Below are 9,644 nucleotides of genomic sequence, written 5' to 3'. Positions count from 1 at the left end.
TGGACATGCATACTCTTTTTTATCCCGTTGGCCGTTGCAACACACAGGGAGCTAGAGCCAAACAAAGTCGTGCCAACAACCCATAATTTAGGTATGGCAAAGATCTCCAACAACTAAAAAGAACAAAAGTAAAACTATTTTTTTGTGCGACTTTCTTTTGGGTCATCTTCACTCTGCCTCCCCTACGATACTCGCCTCCCGTCCGCAATCACCGCCCCCACCCACAGTGCGACCCGCTGGATCCCACGGGCCGCCGCAGCGCATGTCGCTCCCCATCCCCATCCCCGCACCACTATCGCCCTCGCCCCTCGCGTGGCCAGCGTTCGTGTCCGTCGTCCTCATCGTCGCCCTTTCCTCCTGCGGCTCCAGCTCTCGATCCCCCTCCCCTCGCTCTGCCCTTGCGCTCGTCGCACCCGCGCCGTCGCCCTCGCCCGAGTCCCGAGATCCCACTCGCTCCCCCTCCCCCGAGCGTGCGCTCCCCCTCACGACATCCCACTCACTCTCCCATGCGTGCGCTCCCCCTCGAGATCCCGTCGTGCGCCCGCCGCAGGAGCCACGGTCGGGCCTCGGCATCCTAGCCCCATGCCACAGGAGCCATGGGGATCGAAGCGGGGTACGAGCCGGTGTGAAAAGCGGGGCCAGTGACCATGATCGGCATGCTACTCGCGCTCCACGAGACGGAGGCCGAGCGGGAGGGGCAGATCGGGCTGCTACAACCCGTACGTCGTGCCCTCCGCCACCGCCGAGCCACCGGCGCCATGAACAACGCGGCGGCCCACGAGGCGGGTCCCCGCGGCAGCGCCGGTGTCCGCATCCCAGCGCCATGCCGTAGCAGCCATGGCCGTGGGGGCCAGAGCGGGGTTCGAGCCGGCGCGGAAGGCATGGCCCGTAAGAGCATGTGTGTCTCATGCTCCATGAGACAGAGGTCAAAGCAGGAGCCGCGGATCTGCGCCATGTTTGCCTTCTTCGACACCGCGGGACATGGGCTCGACTAGGCGCAGATCCAGGCGGGCATCGATGCACTGCAGGTGCTCGCCAAGTGTAAAGTACGTGAGGTCGCTGCCTTGCCTGGCTGCCAAGTTCAAGAGCGAATCCTTCGTCCAGCAGTGCGGTGGCAAGAGCGGCGACACCTGCAAGTAAGCATTCCATCACATAATCACCCTGCCTGGGTTCTGGTAGCTATAGCAATCACGCCGATAAATTTAGCTGTAGATTAGTTGAACTCTTGATGCTCCAGAGTTCAGATTTCATAGTGTAAATTCTACTACGATGTTGAGGATTTTTAGGAACCAACTGTTGTGCTTAGCTTCAGCTCAAATAGAGGGTTATTGGGTTTGGTAGATGATTACTAGGTTGGGGCCCCTTAATCTGGAATTTCTTGCTTTTCATTTGTTGGTCCCTTGCACATGTAGGAAAACGACATTATGATGCATGTGCCATGTATTATCATTTCACCTGAATGAGAAAAGGTTTGATTGAAACAAGAAATTTAGAGTCAATGTTCTCTGGTGATACTAAGTTACCCTGTAAATGAACCTCTGAACTCTAATTCCCGAAAATAACAGACCATACTAAGTTACCTTGTAAATGAACATCTATCTTCCCCTTTGCACAGGTTATTGAGCGCCATTGACAGGTCCACCGGTGTGGTGTCATTCCTGTCCGTGAGGCAATGGAGACGGACACGCATGCACGCAGCGGACATAAGCCACCGGGATGCAGCCCTGCATCAAGGTATGCTTCCTTTTTAATAATCTAGGTGCGAAATTAGAATTCTCCAATCACGAGCGAAAAACATTCCATAAAGTGATTGCCCAATCTATTCTCACCTATTGATTGAGTTGCTGGAGTAAACTTGGATGCATTCATTTATGAAAATACATGTAGCTTCAAAGTTACGGTATTTATTTGTTACAAATAAATAATGTATCGCGGTCTCCTCGCATTGCACAGGCGAGGGTAAGGCTCGCCACTGACACCATTTCCCAGACCCCGCACAGAGCGGGAGCTCTCTGCACTGGGTACGCCCCTTTATTTGTTACAGATAAAATATGTATAACCATAGATTTTTCTTATCAGCTCACCTTATGACTTCTAGTGATCTCATGGTGTCTGAGAGATTTTATAACTTTTCCACACCAGTTGAAATGAATCCTTAATTAGGATATGTTATTAATGAAAAAATAGATTGGAGTCTATACATTTTAGTGCCATATTGTCATATATCAATGAGCTCTTTTCTTAAATGATTTATCGATGAAGATAAAGAGCTATTGCATGCTACATTGTTCATGCACTATGATATTTCTCTCAAATGATTTGATCTTTCACAGCTCCAACTAAAGTAGAAACAAACAGTGCATGTCTACTGCTATAGAGAGAAGGCAGAATTCCAACCACGGCACAACTCATGGATAGATGAGGTACTCATCCTTTTTTGTTTTCTCCTCAGCTCATTATTTACCTACACATCCTCAGCTCATTGTTCATCCTTTTTGGTTATTAAGATTGTGTGCTCAAAATATGCTTCTCTATGAAGAAAAAGAAATATTCATGGTACAAATACTTGGAATTATATGCTTCTCCATTAGAACTTGGACAACCCCTATTTCTGTACCTTGAATTATATGATAGCGCAACGATTCTTCTATACTTTGAATTTTGCTCGGCTTGTTTGTCAATACATGACACCGGGATACCTGTATGAGTTTTGTTCATGAAAAAACCATTTATCAAAGTAAATGATAGTTCAACCATGGTGTATACATTGAAACTTCATCTTCAAAGGATAGCTTTTCAAACAACACTAAATTGTTTCCATGCTGTAGCCTGTAGGGTCCCTTTTTCATAAAAGTATTGCGTGCGCATGGTTTCTCTTAAAGGTGAGTGCTTCTATCAATCTATTACCTAAATATTGTTGCGTACTCATACTTAAAGATCTCACATGTGTGTTCATACAAAGTTGCATGTTGATCGTCCAGTGAACGCTCTTAGGCCATCCTCAAATTGAGAGTTCAAACCAAAAATATTAGTGCGTGATGCATAACATGCTGTCATTGCCCGCATCAGATTTATGTACTTGGTACCTTATTAACCTTTGCATTTGCTGCAGTTTAGGGACTTGACGCATAAACACTTCAGTATTTCCTAGGTCTGTTGTACCCATGATCTATCAGGCTGTCTTCATACCTTGCATTTGCATATATTACATTACCGTACTTCTAATATATTGCATATACTTTCTTGGTTTGTTTTGGACTGTAGTAACGTCTTGATATGAACAAGATTCCTAAAACAAACGATAAACTTTAAGGAGATTGGTTTGTCCAACAGGGAAAACTATTACCTACCGGACTCATTTTTATTTCATGTGAAAATTTTATATGCACATGTACTTGCTGGATTGAGCTTCCTTATGGTGTTTGTGGCTCCAATTCTGCATCTATTGTCTTCATGAGTTTCCCTTCTTTATTGGCCTTCAACATTTCCAATCTACATAGGAATTTTCTCTCTCATATTGGTGTAGGCAATTTGGATGTCACTATGGTCAATTAGGCAGAGTCCTTAGTGTTTGATATAATAAAGAGTGTCGTGCCCTATTCTCAACATCTTGCCAAAAAGGTGTTAGTCTCTTGAGGGATACTTTGATATTGAATCCATAAATCTTTAAATTGGCAATTGCTATTTTTGTAGTCCATTACTGAATAAAGGGGAAAATGAAATAAAGCTTTTCCTAAAATGTCAGCTTATTGCATTAAAGTATTTGAACATGGTGATTTCCTGAGCTTTTCCTAAAATGTCAACTTCTTGCATTAAAGTATATGAACATGGTAATTTCCTGACCTCGGTATTTAAACATGAACAATACATGAGTATCTTTCTTGCTGCCCATGTACTTTTAGTTTCTGTGCTTAACCCATGTTTTCTCCTTCATGCACATTTTTTTTGTGCTCCTTGGAAAAATATTGATTGGAAGACTACATTTTATAGCTTCTGTTATTTCAGGATGCTATTATTTATTGAGCTCTTAAATCCTTCTTTGCTTTGCAGCATACTTCGTAGTGCCATTACAGCAACCCTAATATTGTAAATCTCTCCACACGCCAGTGCCTATTTTTATATTCATGTTGTTTACATTGGATGTATATTGATTGGAAAATCAGATTTTACAACACCTGTTGTTTGTTGATGCTACCGTTTCTTCCCTTTTCAAATTCTTTTGTTCGCTCTACAACAGACTTTATGTCTCCATTACACCGAGCAAAGCATTTAGCTCTTTGCACATGTCACAGGTCACTCGCTATTTTTAGAATCACGTTGTTTACGTTCGGATGCGTAATGATTGGAGAACCAACCAAATCCTACAACATCTGTTATTTCCTGACAATGCTATTTATTGACTTCTGAGATCTTTTTTCTTTTCATAGCAGACTTTGGATTTCCATTACATCAACCACAACTTACCAGCACACGCCGTAGGTTACTGCCTATTTTCCGTTCTATACGCTGGCATGTGCATACACTTTGATGTCTCATCTCCTTCTATCTATTTATTTTTTATACGCTGTGATGTATATATACTACGGGTTATACAGTTTCTCGTTGAATGCTACTTCTAATTTTCTCCAAATACTTGAGAAGACTACCCTAGAGGCATGTAAGATTACAAAGGAAGAACATTTGGGAGCCTCAGCGGTGTCTTTCATGGTTCTGTTTACACAGGTTTGGTTTCCAATGAGTAGGTTATTATTATGACCATGTCCACTGCTTGTGCATGCTCCTTGCTTTATATTTCTGTTTACTTATGCGAGTATTCTTGTAGCCATCTCTCTGTAGGCGTGTGGGTTCATAGTACTAGTAACATAATGTAGACATGATAAATACGCTCCACTATGACCATCACTTTATATTGCTATTGCCTTTCTAGAATGGCAGTAAATTAGGTCTGTGCTGCCGCTGGGTGATGACTTGGACCAGGTGTGTACCGCTGTGCTCATCTCATTGGTTCTTCAATTTAATGCTATTGTTGATCGATTTAGTTGATTTATGGACCCACCTATGAATTTGCATTTTCCAAGCCATTGCTGGTCAACCTGTGTGCCTCTGACCATGCCACGCATTATGGTCCCTATGTCATTGTTTGGGGCAGAAACATCCGCCTGCTCACTAGTGTGCTACCTATGCAGAGGAGATGTGCTCTTTCTATTTACTGTAGGTACTGGTACAATCCCTGGTTAGGGGATTTTTTAAAGTGTTTAGTTTTTAAAGTTTTTTCGTTGTTCCCCAAATTAATTAAATCTGTAATAAAAACCACTACTTACATGACGCTGTTGTGAATTAAAAACTGGATCATCAGACAATCAACTTACATCTTCGTTAGAACCATTCTAAATATATGTGCTTCACTGGTTTGGGTGGTGAAAGTGCATCTAGCCCTTTAGTAGGGTTTTGGATGATTGAATGACAACATAATTAAAGGTCTAACCCGTTTTCCAAGTATAGACAGGTAATAGGTTATCTCATAGGTACTTAATGAAAGCCAAAATGATGTGTTGTTGTATAAACAATCTAGTTCAAGCACAAGACAACAATGCAAATAGAATTCATACAAAGGCTTATTTATTGTGGGATTTTCATGTACTATGTGAAAGCAAGCTTGTAAGAATTAATTAATGAGACATGAGGGATTGCATATGGAATGGTCTCATATTTGAAGCTTGCTAAATTAAAATGAAAAAGATAATAATACAAATGAATGGATGTTCGACACAAAATGTGACTTGATGGCTTGAGATGGTGAAGATAGCAAGGAAAGGCTTCGAGGTACTAAGCAAGGGTGAAGGGCAAGCGATGGCTTGGTGGCTAAAGAACCTAGCTAGGGTGAAAAAGGAAGTACTTGCATTTAGTTGAGGTACTAATCAAGCTACGATGGTCATGTCTATTTGGAGGATCAAATCACTATTGGAGTGTTTGATGGAAGTGGCTTGATACATTTGGGATTATTCAAATTTGATGAATGGAATCAAGTCACGTGCTCAAGATGGCTATGTTCAAGTGAAAAGATCAATATCAACATGTTGGCACACTCACTTGATGAAGAGTGGAATACACAGCTTCGGTTGAAAGAGATCAACTCAAAAGGTTTAAATTTGTTATACTTTTAAATTTGAGTTAATAGGAATGCCAGTACTATTAAGAGGGATGCATCATGTTGATAGATAATGTTTCATAACTGTTCAAGCCAACCCATGTGAGTTTTTAGAGTGTTTGAGAGACAAAAGAGCTAACTGATTTTTGTTGGTCTGGCATATTGATACCGGACGTGTCCGGTATTTGCCCAGCAATGATAATATTGTTGATCTCGGGTTGGTTCGTCGAGAGTTCCAACGTGAGTCGGAAGTTTCGATGATCGGGAGTTCTGGCAATGGTCAGGAGTTCCAACATCTCGTGCTTAACTAACTTGGAGTGTTCACTGTCCTGGACAGTCAGAAGCCAACGACTAGTTTTCAAATGCCTTGAGGGTTGGGAGTTCTGATGTGAGTCAGGAGTTTCGACGGTAAGAAATTCTGGCATGAGTCGAGAGTTCTGACACCTCACATACTTTAACTCAGTTACCATAGTTTTCAAATGTGTTGAGGGTCGGGAGTTCCGACGTAAGTCAGGAGTTCCGATGGTTGGAAGTTTCAGCATTCATCAGGAGTTTTGACACCTCACATCGTTACTGTAACTCTGTTACCATTGGCGTAGTGTAAGTCATACTGGACGTGTCCGGTATGCATGGCATAGTTTTTCCATGAGGCTATAAATACCCCCAAGCCTCCACCTTTGGAGGCTGCTGATTCTGCTGATGCACATACACTGTTTTTTAGCCTTGCCAACTCTCCCAAACCCTCTCTTAGTGAGTGTGTGATCCAAATTGCCAAATCAATTAGTGAGTTGAGAGAAATTCAAAAATAGAGCCATCCAACCACTTGAGTACTTGTGCATATTGTCAATATCATGATTTGCATTTATTACTCTTGGACTCTTTGGTCCTAGATGGTTAGGCATCACCGAAGAGCACCCAAGAGATTGTGGTGTGCCTCAGGAAAGTTTGTAATGGTCCATTCTGTCGCCTCAGAATCACCTAGTGGAAGGAGGAAAGGAGTTGGAAAAGACTTTGGCTAGAGTGACCTTCATTGTACCCTCAATGGAGAGTAGGACTCGAACGAGTCTGAACTTCGGTAAAACAAATATCGTGTCTCAATTCACATTTCATTTGATATTTATGTTGCTCCTAGCTCTTGTGTAGGTTCTCTGTGTACATTGACATCTCTAGTTGGCACCTGTAGTTTGGCTAGAAGATAGAAATTGAAAGGAGCAAGTTTGGGGCTGCTATGTAGAAATCGTGTATACCAGACACGTCCGGTATTTCCTACCTATGTTGAAATTTATTTGATCTCTATTCTAACTTTGTGTTGCAGGGTTGTAGCTTCTAGATATATTCTTTATACCTTGTTCACTCTAGGGCTAACTTGTGACGGGTGGTATTACTCTTAATTTGGAGTTTCCATTTTGGAAACTTCCCTTTTCTAATTGTTTCCGCATTTAAAGGAGTTAATTTTCAGAAATGCCTATTCACCCCCCTCTAGGCGGCATCCTAGGTCCTTTCAGGTGGTTGCAGCTTGTGTAGTAGACAAAGCACACACACAAAAAATATTCATGTTTCTTCTTCTCTGATATTTTTTCAGGTGTCACATTTTGTCTCTGGTTCATTGTGTGCTTATTCTATTCATAGACTTGTGTTCTTAAGTTCTTCAGTGAGGCTAACGCAAATTTGCTGCTCCTAATAAAGATTTCTTAGTTTATCTTCTCTACTTCCTAGAAATAGAAATTCATAGCATGTGTGCATGTGATTTTTCATAGCCATAACTATTTCAACAATCATCAGGTTCATTTCTATAGTGGGACAACTTAAATTGTGGAATCATTTGTATTTATATTCGTGGTGTTTGTGGAGGTGGCTAACAAAACTATGCAGCTTAGGTGACTGCACAATTATTAGTCCAAATCTTTGGAGACAAAACTGTTTGCTCTGGTTAGTGTGGTTAATGCAGCGATGATGCCTTGCTATAGCTTCTTGGTCCTATGATTTGTGAATTGTTGATACATAGAGTGCTAAATATATTCCCATGGATATATTTTGTGCATAAAAATATATTTCAGTCGTATCATATATATCATCAACTAACTACTAGATTATCTATCATCTACACAGATCATGATACAAGTCCATGGTTCCTAAATAATCAGCTCAAGGATTTTAAGCAACCTTGTGAGGTTTGTTTCTCATTCTGACAAGGCAATTTGTCAATTACTTTTACTATATTTTTTGCCCTCCTGCATCTAGTGGTTATGGCTTTTCAAGTAATGAAACAATTGGTGGGAGTGGTGGCTTTCCTCAAGGAAGGCGGTGCCCAAGGAACTCAGAAAGGGCTTTGATTCCATGGTATTGTTAATTGGTTGGATGCTTTGGAAGGAACGCAATGAGAGAACATTCAGCAACAAAACTAGGACAGTGGTGTGGCTGCTTCAGGATATGATGACAAAGGAACTCATTGGGATATGGCAGGCTTCAGACAGCTCTGGCAGCTCTTACATCGATCGTAGTTTAGTGTCCTTAGTCTTGTAATGGTTTGTATTCCTTTGGCCCTGTCCGTTTGTTAATCCTTGGATTACTAGAGTTTGTATTTGTTCAAACTCCGCTTCCTCTTAATGAAATACGTAACTCGTGGTACGATCGAGAAAAAAAGGCTCTATTGTTGGATTACAATCATGTTCTGAACATTGGAGCTGCAATTGTTTTTTTCCATATATAGTTATGTTATGGTGCAATAGCATTGCGGTGGCAAATTGTACTTATGCACATACTTGTGTCAAGTAAAAGTTGACCATTTTCAGCAGTCGCTTGCAACTTTTAAGTGTATGTCATTTATGTGATGTTAGGTTCAGTCGGTTAGCCCTGACCTCTATTTAGACAACAATACTAGGTTGTTCACATACTGGACTGTAAGTCTCACAAATTTAGTTTCTCTTGCTCATATTATTAATGTTTTCAGTACTTGATTAGCAAATATTCTAGCGTAATGATGCATCATCTCATTCATTGCTGCATTGCTTTGCTATTGTCTATTACGTAGAGTGATTCATACCAAGCTACAAGATGCTGCAAAGGGTGCCAATGGTATCCCTACTCTCCTTACTATTCTTGTTCTACTGCTTGATGGACTCAGTCCATTCAGTTCCTCTGGTTCTGAAGCTCTATGTGTGATTCAGCTCCAGAGTATAGTAGCATGTTGGTTCCTTCATGGTAATTCATGTTTTAGAGATATTAAAAGAACGCATGGTGTCGGTGCAGAAAGTGACCAACAAGTAAATATTTATAGTTTTATCGTACGTTGTGATCGGAGGTGGTCTAGCACTCAATGACATAGGGTTTATACTGGTTTAGGCAATGTGCCCTACGTGCCTAGTTTGAGTCGGTCGGTGACTTTATTCCTAAGCCTAGGTGCTTGAAGTTTGCAATGGGGTTACAAACGAGAAGGAGAAAGATGGGGTGCACGAGAGGTCCGGTCAACTCTGATCGGAAGGGTCGAGAGCGATAG

General features: G+C 41.7%; 1 long non-coding RNA gene across 2 annotated transcripts; it reads left to right on the top strand.

Annotated features, from left to right (window-relative positions):
* Positions 1-217: 217 nt before the first annotated feature.
* LOC136547200 (uncharacterized) lies at positions 218-8,805 on the top strand. 2 transcript variants are annotated; one of them, XR_010781507.1, is made up of 6 exons: positions 218-1,136; positions 1,616-1,734; positions 2,334-2,423; positions 2,829-4,977; positions 8,258-8,319; positions 8,408-8,805. It is a non-coding gene; the product is annotated as an uncharacterized lncRNA (long non-coding RNA). The 2 variants fall into 2 exon arrangements; XR_010781505.1 differs by having other exon boundaries at positions 8,258-8,805.
* Positions 8,806-9,644: the final 839 nt, after the last annotated feature.

Source organism: Miscanthus floridulus, chromosome 1 (genome assembly GCF_019320115.1).
Source record: "Miscanthus floridulus cultivar M001 chromosome 1, ASM1932011v1, whole genome shotgun sequence".
Lineage (NCBI taxonomy): Eukaryota > Viridiplantae > Streptophyta > Magnoliopsida > Poales > Poaceae > Miscanthus > Miscanthus floridulus.
This window is presented reverse-complemented; position numbering and strand designations above follow the sequence as displayed.